Here is a 10,651-nt window from a genome sequence, read left to right as displayed (position 1 = left end):
TTGTGTTTCTGTGTTTAGATTAGTGCCTAAAGCCAAGGAAGCCCTTGGTAAATACTGCCCGGTTAAAGGATTTGCAACCATTAGGTATTGTGTTAGTTTACCATCTATTTTATAACTTGCTTTTCAGGTTAAGTCTTGGAATGAGTTAATAATAGTCCAATGTGCTTTGTAGATTTGGATAGAGCAGACCGTTTTCTTAGATCTAAGTGGGAATGAGTTAATTTGTCTCCAGTAGAAACTGTATGAAATATTCTCATTGCACAGATAAGGAAATAGTTATACGAAGAGAAAAATATGCCTGAGGTTATTTATCCGGAGAGCGGATGAACCTGGATTTTAACTCAGCAAGTGAGGCTCAAGTTGCCATGACGTCAGCCATTGCATTGCAGGCCATTTCATGTGTTTATCTTACATTAGAGAGCTAAGGTTGGGAGTCTAGGGTGGAAACTGTACCTTTTCCTTTTCCTCCTGTGTGTTTATGTTCACTCGCTGTTAGTTTATCACTGGTTTCATCATCAGGAATAGCTATAGTAGAAATGAGTAGGGAAAAAAAGCAGACATGCATGTAACCATATTTGGGACTACTGGGTTAGAAATGGCCAAAATGGCAAAAAGGCACTAAATGTTACTTATATTAAAAGTTGTCATCCTAAAGTTGAGAAAGTGAGGTCTGACAGGTGTAGAAGAGCCTGCGGTCCCTGGGAACAGTGACTGTCCCTGCAGTGTAAAGCTCTCAAGTGGCATGCTTTCTAATGAACATGTGCTTTTGATAATGAGGTATTGATCTTCAATGCTATTATTTATAGCAGTCTAATAATAGCAAAAACTCTACAAGTGGGAGGATAATAAAGGGCTCTTCATTTCCTTAATTAAAAAACATTTGTGTGTGTGTGTGTGTGTGTGTGTGTGTATGTGCCCAATGTACATTCTCAATTGTGAACGTCAGAGAAAAACTTGCACAAGTCAGTGTTTCCTTCTACCATGTGTGTTCCTGAGACTGAATTTAGGTCATCAGCCTTGACAACAATCACCTTTACACACTGAGCCATCTTGCCAATCCCAGAAAGCATGAATACTTGAAGGCAGAAATGACAGCAGGGTGAAAAGCCACATTAGAAAGGTGAAGCAGAGATCTCTGAGACAGAGAAAATAGAAAATAAAGTAATTAAGTGGAAAACAAAAAGACCCAAACATCTGGAACAATCTGAATAATCACACAGGAGTCCTGGGGCGGAGGCAGCCTCAGAATTGCCCCTTGCGATGAGAACTGGAGCATGGAAATCAGGCTCACAGCTCGCAGGACACGAGGGAATGGCATCCCGCACTCTGGCATCCCACACTCTCTCTGCCACTCGCTGCTTGTGGCTTTGACTCGCCCTTCTGTTTCTTTCTCTGTGCAGTGTGATGACAGATCACGAAGTTGTGAACTGTGAGACACGCTAAAGAAAGGGCGAGACACCCCTGGGCTCCCTGAGATGCAAAAGGGAAGAGAAAAGATAAATATATACACAAAGATCTAGGCAGAAAAAAATTCTTTTGAGACTGGGTCCTGGCTGGCCTGGAACTCACAGAGATCCATCTGCTGTGCTTCAGAATGGCTGTGATTAATGGTTCGCACCACCACACCCAGTTTTTGTTTTTTTTTTACTTACTTATTTAATATGTACACCTGTGTGTATATGTGTGCATTACAGGTGCAGGTGCACACGGAGGGCCGCAAAGGTGTCGGATATCCTGGAACTAGAGTTACAAGCACTTGTAAGACACTAAATCTGAGTGCTGAGAATCAAATGCAGGTCCCCTGTAGGAGCAGCAAGCGTTCTTAACCACTGAACCATCGTCTCTCCTGCTCCATCAGGAAACACCTCAAGCTTCCCATCAGGAAACACCTCAAGCTTCCCATCAGGAAACACCTCAAGCTTCCCATAAGGATCTTGGTCTATAGAGTCAATGGCAACTTTTCCATAGCTATGGAAGTATATCTTATTTTTCACATCTCATAAGAGTTCGTTCTTTCTATCTAAATTCTGACAGGACAGAGAAGGGGTAAGGAGCAGAAATTCAGAGAGGTGGGGCAGAGAGTAACAATAAGGGAACTGAGTTAGAGTCCAAACTCATCAGCAAGCTGTTTGCTACAATATCTTCAAATTGACTACAAATTGGTAACTTTGGCAAATTTTGAAAAATCAGAAAGCTTCTCAAAGAGTCTGAAGGTGCTTTCTAGCAACAGGTGACAAGGCTGCATCCAGTCAACAGGTGATAAGGCTGCATCCAGTCAAACCCATTGGGATCCATCAGAATTACTACCTTAGGCAGATTTCTGGGCCCCACCCTGAGCTTTGAATGTCATGTCTAGGGTGGAGCCAACAAGTGCTCCTGGGATGCTGTCACACTGATCACATAGGACAATTGATAGATCAGTCCCCACTTGCTTTAACCTTTCTGATGTAATATAGTCTGTATCAGGCTTTTTCATTTTGGTCACCAACAAGCTTCCAAATCCTGATGCAGAGACTTATTATTAATTTTGCATGCTGGGCCTTGCTTAGGTTTGTTTCTGACTAGCTCTTCTAGCTTAAATTAACCTGTTTCTCTTTATCTGTCTTTTTGCCTTGGGGCTTTTTACTTTTCTTTCCTTCTGTATAACTTACTTTCTCTGTTTCTTGTGTCTGCCTGGCTTCTGGCCCCGGGCATCTTCCCCATTCTCTCCTCCTCTTCTTTTTTTCATTCCTCCCAAAGCTATATTTCTCCTCCTCTTTATTCTCTCTGCCTGCCAGCCCCACCTATCCTTTCTCTGCCTAGCTATTGGCCACTCAACTCTTTATTAGATCAATCAGATGCCTTAGGCAGGCAGGTTGAAACAAACACAGTATATCTTTAAATAATTAAACAAATGCTTCAGCATAGACAAAAGTAACACACTTTTACACAGTAAAATCAACATTCCACAGCATAAACAAATGTAACACATCTTTGCCTAGTTAAAATAATATTACATAACAATAGTCAGTTTGTGACACCGGCTTTAAAAATAACTTGCAATCATTTTCAAATCTGTAGATAGCATCTCTTCTTTTGAAAAAGTCAATCTCTAATGAGTTAAGAAACACACAAACAAAAAGCCCACCAACTATTTGGTCACATTTGAATATATGGTATAAAAGTAGATATTGTTTTTCAGAAGCATTCTCATCTTTTTAATTGACAGTTACTAAACAGAATTAAAAACCCTCTGCTGAATTTCTTGTGTATATCCTTTGCTAAGGTCTAAATATATCTGCTTCTTCTAAAGATTCATATATAGAAGAAACACTAAGGCCCAAGTCCATAGCATTAAGAGGAGGGCGGGACCTTTGAGAATGGACTGAACCATATGGGATTTGTCCTCTTACAAAAGAAACTGATGGGCTGACTGGTGGTGTGGATCAGTGACACTGTCCTTAGCAATTGTGAGTCCTTGGGTTTGTATTGCAAATTAAGAAAAAGAGAGGAGGGAGAGAGGCAGGGGGGAGGGAAAGGGACAGAGGGAGGAAGGGGAAGGAAAGAAAAAAAAGAATGAAAGAAAGAAACTAATACCCAAGGGGTTCTATCCCTTTCCTTTGTTGTTTATGTGATTTTTTTTCTTTCTGAGACAGGATCTTATATGGCTCAGTCTGGACAATTTCACTATTTTGCTGAGGCTGTCCTTGAACCCCCTATGTCCCTGCCACCACCTCCCAAATGCAGGAATTACAGGCGACCATTGCCACATGTGCTGGCAGGATGAAATCTTATTTTAAATTCTGAGGACTGAACTCTGGGCCTTGGCACTGCACACAGTAGGCATCACTGCACCTGAGATATACCCCCATCCCTAGTTCACTCTGTCCTTCAAGAATGGTACTCAGCCTACACCATCCAAGAGCAGGCCGTCATCAGATACTCGGTCTGTATTCCCTCCCTCGTTGAATTACAAGATCAAACTAGAAAAATAGTGGCTCCCCTAACCTCTAGAGTTGCAAAGAAAAGGGGTGTTTATAAGGTATTCCCCTCACACCATGTACAGTATTTCTGTTAGTCCAATCCAAGGCATCTTAGCTAATTTCTGTTCACATGAGAGTGTGACATGCTCTGATTATAGATGTGCCTGGATTTCACAGCCTTGCTCCCTTCTTACTGGTACTGTGTCTGGAGTGACAAGCTAAATTCACGTATGCCTCAGCTTCCCTGTCCATGAAAATGAAGACAGAAGAAGGGTGGCATGAACTATTGAATTTTTCCTCATTTTACTGTATCCAGCAGAAAGAGAGTTAAAAGGGTAAATGGATGAGCCAGGTTTGAAATACTTGCACCCACAATGACTACATAAGTTTGCTCCAGTATTGAGGGCTGTCCCGTCATCATTTTCAAGGAGACTATCCATTTATGGGCTATGCTGGTAGGGATGCTATTGGGTTACTCTTCCCTTTAATGAGCCTTAAATCTCAGTGTGAATGTAAGTCTGGGTAGTGATGCCACATTTGACTCCCAGAGGAGACTTTGCAAAACACAAGTGATAACACTAAGGGTCAAAGCAGTGTTTTCCTCATATGCCTGAATTTCTGTTTCGAAAGACAAATTCTAAGCTTCATGGACAATATGTTTGAGTTTATTTCTTGAGCCATTAAAAGATCTGGAAGATGATATTGTACCAGGCTGTCTCTTCCTCCTCCTCTTCCTCTCCCTCATCCTCATCCTCCTCCTTCCCCTCCTCCTTCTTCTTCTCCTCCTCCTTCTTCATAGACTCGAATGGTACTTGAACAGAGCACAGAGAAGTGTTAGAATTAGCCTGTGAGTAATTACTCAGAGAAACTAAGGAGTCTAAGTGCTTTCTGTTTACCCTTTGCTGAACACTGATTTCAGTTGAGAAGTGTGCTTCTTAAGAACATTCAGAAAAACAAACAGCACAGATGGATACCAGTCAGGCAGCAGAAGACGTGAACTGTCTGTTGTCTGGACTCTCCTGTGACAGCACTGCTCTCTTGAGATGGAGTGATGATAAATTGAGCTGATGCCCTCAAAGCTCCTGGCCAAATGTAAGGGACTCATCACGATAACAGAAAGTGGAGGTTCTGATAAAGATCTTTCTATAATGTCAACTACAAATCTATATGAAATAACTTAGATTTTCTCTACAAACATCAGTTCTATACTCATTGCTTAAATTTCCTCTACAAACATCAGTTTTATACTCCACAATGTGAGAATTTTTAAGGTGGGTGGTGCGGAGGTTGGTTGTTTTTTGAGACTGGGTCTCACTGTGTAAACCCGGAATTGCTGTACAGCCCAGGTTAATTTTGAACTTGAGAACCTCCCTTATGGCATACACCCCCATACCTGACTTAAAAATGATTTTGAAAGACCCCTGCTAATGATAAAAGCAATTTTATGTAAAGAGGATTGCAAACATGAGATACTAATTGTAAGTGGATACCCTTAAGATTAGCCAACTCTCCTGAATAAATTATTCATTTTTCCCATTTGTGTTCTGATAAAGAAAGACCATAAAAGGAATACAAGCAATGACCAAATTCATCAAAGAATGGATCTTGTACCACGAAAGCAGTAAAAATGCTGAAATTATGGTTAAAGTGAATATGAAATTCATAAAAACTCATTGATTCATGTGTTTAAGGAAACATTAAGAAGAGCAATTTCTCCTTGGCCAGATCTTTCCATGAGTTGGTCACAGGAGAGTCCCTTGGGTTCCACAGGCACAGACTCAATGTGACACTAAGGAGCAACCCAGGTGGGACCAGTTGGCTTCCTACAGCTTACATCCAGTGGGTTGCAACCAGAATTTGGAAATAAAATTAAATCAACTCTAAGGTAAAATAATGAAATTTGTGACCTAAGATTTTCAATGCTGGAAGTCCAAATTCTAGCGTGTCTGACAGACTAGGCTTGATCAATGTCCCATTAAAGAGTTGAGCAAACACGGAGAGATTTATTCAATGCAGCCACACTGGGAAGGGGCACAAATAAAGGTTCTCAGTGACCCCAAGTCTGTCTTGAGGTAGTGACATGAGCTTTGGGTTGGGGCAAGGTGGGCAAGAGGCATGCATAATTAAGCAGTCCTGGCCTAGATGTGGTTTGCTTTCTTGACCAGACTGTCAGCTTTGTTCCTGCAAGGTGGTCCATGTCCTTAGTGAATGGAGGGCAAGGTGGTTCTCAGGAGGTTAGTTCTGCTCCTGGATGTGGTCTCGTTCTTACAGATAATTGCCCTCATGGGAATGGGGATAGCATATTTCCAGGGATTTGCTATTCTTGAAATCCAAAGCTAATGCAGATCAGAGCAATGACTTCTCTCTGTACCTTGAGCCTAGAAGAAGGAAGTCATGAACTGGATACACATGTCTTGAACAGTTAACAGACCCTGGCAAGCAGACAACCCCAAAGTCAAGGGAACAGACAGAAAGTGAGAGCAGAGACACCAGGCTTCCATGTGTATTCAACTGCCTTGTGAACCCATGTGAGGAACCAAGTCTATCCAGCAAAATCAAACCCCAAGTTCCTGTTTCAGTTCCATAGTGCATTGCTACAGTGCAGGTGTGTCTATCACAATGCAAGTGTGATTATCACAGTGCAGGTGTGTCTGTCACGGTGCAGGTGTGTGTATCACAGTGCAGGTGTGTCTGTCACGGTGCAGGTGTGTCTATCACGGTGCAGGTGTGTCTGTCACGGTGCAGGTGTGTCTGTCACTGGCAGGTGAGTCTGTCACAGTGCAGGTGTGTCTGTCACAGTGCAGGTGTGTCTATCACAGTGCAGGTGTGTCTGTCACGGTGCAGGTGTGTCTGTCACAGTGCAGGTGTGTCTGTCACTTGAATGTGTGTCTGTCACAGTGCAGATGCATTTTTAAACAGATGTTTTCCCCCTTAATGTATTGCATCAATTGGGACTGGAGAGATGGCTCAGTGGTTAAGTGCATTGGCTGCTCTTGCAAAGGACCCAAGTTTGACTACCAGCACCCACATGACAGCTCACAGTCACTGATAACTCCTGTTTCATGGGATTTCAGCACCCTTTTCTGGTCTTCGTGGGCATTGCACACATGTGGGACACAGACAGGCAATTGAGAAAACATATACACACATAAAATAATAAAATAAAAATTAAAGACTTATTGGACTTATTGCATCAAGTGTGTGACTTATCATTCTTTCTAGTCAGTGAAATTCCAGAATCTTTTTATGAACTAAAGCTGCATTTGCCTAAAGGAGGTATTGATTAGTTGGGAAACAATGATGAAGGAAGACAGGTGTTAGCATTCCTATTTGATCACCCATGTTATTTCTGCCAGAGCTGTGATCTGTGTGAGATCATATATACATAATCAATTTCCTGTGTTCAAGGTTACGTAGAACATTGCACAGAAGATGGAAAATTTAATAGGGAGTGCTCATGCGGGTACATATTGAATAACTTCAAAGAGCTGAGCCACATAGAAAATAAATGTGAAAATAATATCCAAGGAGAGTATTTCCCTGAAAGTACAAGCTTTTCATTTCAATGCAAGACTTAGCCTAAGTCAAGGAGTGTGAGAACTGTCTAATTGTTACAGATAACCTCTGTAATACACTTCAATATGTATATGTTGAATGTTTATTGTAGGTTTTCATTGTCTTTTTATATTCAGTTCCCTTTTTCCCTGCTCTTGCTTTATTTTACAGTTGTGGTTATTTTTATTTTGTGTGTATGGGTATGTGCCTGGATGTGCGTGTGTGCAACACATGTGTACAATGCCTATGGAGGCTAGCAGAGGGCATTGAATCCCTAAAACTAGATTTAGGTGGTTATGAGTCATCTGATGTTGGCGCTAGGAACCAAATGCTAGTTATCTGTACAAGTAGAAAGTGGTATTAACCACTGATCCATGTCTCTACCCATCTCCCCAATATTTTAAACTGTCAGCATTAACTCTTTTATTTTTATATTTTCCATGCTTTATATTTCATCTCTCACATCACATCCAACAAAGAGACATGACCTGTGAAAAGACTTTTTCAGAATTCTAAGTCATTGTTTTTGAAATTGATTCCATGAAAATTCATTATATCATCACTGGCTTTGTGTATAACCATTGTGCATATGTATAAAACCATGAAAATGTCTACAACAAATGAAAGCACTTTGAGGGAATCTCAGTAATTTGAGTGAATATATCAAAAGACTTGGGTTGTCAGTCACACAGTATTTCAGATGACTGAAGTCACCACCAATAGGGCTTGCTGGTCTACCTAGCATTCTGATTTGACACAGACTCCAACCATCATTATGTCCACTAGGACCTGAGTCCTGGTTACAAAGCCTTTGTATAGCTGGTAGGGCATCTTCTCTTTGTCTGACCACCACTGGCATTTGACAGCTTCCCAAGCCACCCATTAACAGGGTCAAAGGAGAACAGCCAATGTAGGAAAAATCACCTTTAGACTCAGAATGGCAGCACTAAAAAAAGCATCATTCTTCCAGTTTTTCTTCTGAGTCTTGGTAATTTAGCTAGTATTTTTAAAATACACTTTAATAACCACTATCCTTTAAAAGGTAAATTTATATATTCATAGACATTTGGATATTTCATTCATTCCTACTCTCTACACTTTTGCTTTGTCCTTCTGAGACATGGTCTTGCTATGTGACCCAGGCTGGCCTGGAACTTACTATGTTAAACAGTATGGCCTCAAACTTGTGGTGTTCCTTCAATCTCCACCCCTTGAGTACTTGGGTTTGAACATCACCACACCTGGATTCCATTGTATGCTTTCTACTTAGTTCTTAAGTCTTGTTTTTATTTGGGCCATCACTGATGACTTAAGTCAGTGTCTGCCCAACTAGAAAATGATTGAAATTGGTAGGGATAGCATGACTCATCAGGTAAAGGCATTGCCATTAAGCCTGAGGACTTGAGTTCCATCCCCAGGACCCACATGGTAGGAGAGAACAAACCCTCAGAAGTTGTCCTCTGACTTCCACATTAGTACATGAGACTTTCACATGCACCTGTAAACCCATCCATCCCTCTAAACGCATTATACAAATACAAATGAATAAATACTTGAAAATTTATCTGGGTCAGACGAAGAATGGATTGTTGTTAAATGACTTGCAAAGAGGGTATCAGATGGAGAGAATACAGTCTTCCTTTCTCTTTTCTTTTGCCCTCCCAACCTCTTTTCTTCTCTTCCTTTCCTTGTTGTAGAGTTGGGGAATAAAATTTAAAAAAACTATGCATGCTGGGCAAGGGCTTTACCTTTGAACTTTAATTCCAGCCCTTTTCACCCTTTTAAATATTGACCACAGGAAACCGACCTGACATGAAAACAGAATGAATGACACAAGCTGTCTCTCTTGAGAATACAAACAAACCAATGATCTTTCTCAGCTGCCACCCTCTGTCCCCCTCAGTTCCTGGTAATGCTCTACATTACTGGTTCCAGAGGATGCTGCACTGGGGGTAAGTTTCCCAACGCATGAATTTGTGGACACATCTAGATTATAGCTGTGCAAAAAAAAATTCACTATAGAAGCCAGGAATGGAGACACATGCACAGTAATCAAGGTATTTGGGAGGCAGAGACATTCACATGCGTGTAGGGTTCCTGCAGGCCAGAAGCAGTTGTTGCTGGATCCCCCTGGAAAAACAGAGTTACAGGTATTTGTGTGAACCCTAATGTGGGCACCTAACTTCTCTCTCTCTCTCTCTCTCTCTCTCTGTCTCTCTCTGCTCTCTCTCTCTCTCTCTCTCTCTCTCTCTCTCTCTCTCTCTCTCTCTCTCTCTCTCTCTGTCTCTCTCTCTCTCTCTCTCCCTCTGCCCCCTGCCATTCCAAGAAGAAATTCCCTACAGCATATTGTTGAAATGAATGATTGGCTTTTAGCGTATTCTATTTATTTCTAAAGATGCTAGATTTGTGCATAACAATGACACTGCCTGATCTTTGAGCCCCATTCTGTGATATCTTGAACACAAATTACCTCCCAGAGGAAAATACATTTTGACTTGTTTGACAAAGGTCATGGAGTTTGTTCAGGAGCTGAGAAGTGTTGAGCCCTTTTGAAACTATGGTAAGGCTTGTAATTATATTTCTTCTATTTCAGAGATATTCATCCTTCAGTGGCAAAGCAATTATCCTTGATACAAATGCACTGCCAGAACTGTGACTACTCAGCCTGCTGTAATTCTTCAGTACAGCCCAACAACAAAAGTATAGACTTCTCATTAAATTCGCCAATGTGGTGTTTTTAAATGTGTGCTTCCTCAGCTTCTCTTTCTCTCTATTGAATAATTAGTTCACAGAAATAAAAAAATTAAAGATATTTCTTAAAAATTTGAATTTGAGTTTTGCGTTAAATCCACTGGGGTTGAACAGCTTTTTGTTGGGTTGGTTTTGTTTTAAATATACTTACAGTTTAATGAGTTAAATAACAATGGATTCAGTACTTTTGTCTGTATTCACCAGTCTGCCACCCTCTCTTATCCTCTGATAGTTGTGCATGGTAGAGCCCTCCCTCCCCCAACTCCTATCCCCTCTACATTTATGTCGCACATTTCCCGTGAAATACATTTAAGCCTCATCTCAACCTGCAACGAGGTTAGGCAAACTTCAGAAAGGGACTTGTGCTTATGGAGAAATTAATG

At 41.1% G+C, this 10,651-nt stretch overlaps 1 long non-coding RNA gene across 1 annotated transcript; it reads left to right on the top strand.

Moving 5' to 3' along the window:
- Positions 1 to 3,535: 3,535 nt before the first annotated feature.
- LOC121139689 lies at positions 3,536 to 10,340 on the top strand. Its single transcript, XR_005876595.1, has 2 exons — positions 3,536 to 9,469; positions 10,111 to 10,340. It is a non-coding gene; the product is annotated as an uncharacterized LOC121139689 (long non-coding RNA).
- The last annotated feature ends 311 nt before the right edge of the window (positions 10,341 to 10,651 follow it).

Source organism: Mesocricetus auratus, unplaced genomic scaffold (genome assembly GCF_017639785.1).
Source record: "Mesocricetus auratus isolate SY011 unplaced genomic scaffold, BCM_Maur_2.0 Super-Scaffold_100001, whole genome shotgun sequence".
NCBI classification, from domain to species: Eukaryota; Metazoa; Chordata; class Mammalia; order Rodentia; family Cricetidae; genus Mesocricetus; species Mesocricetus auratus.
The sequence above is the reverse complement of the archived record's forward strand: the minus strand, read 5'-3'. Positions and strand labels throughout refer to the sequence as shown.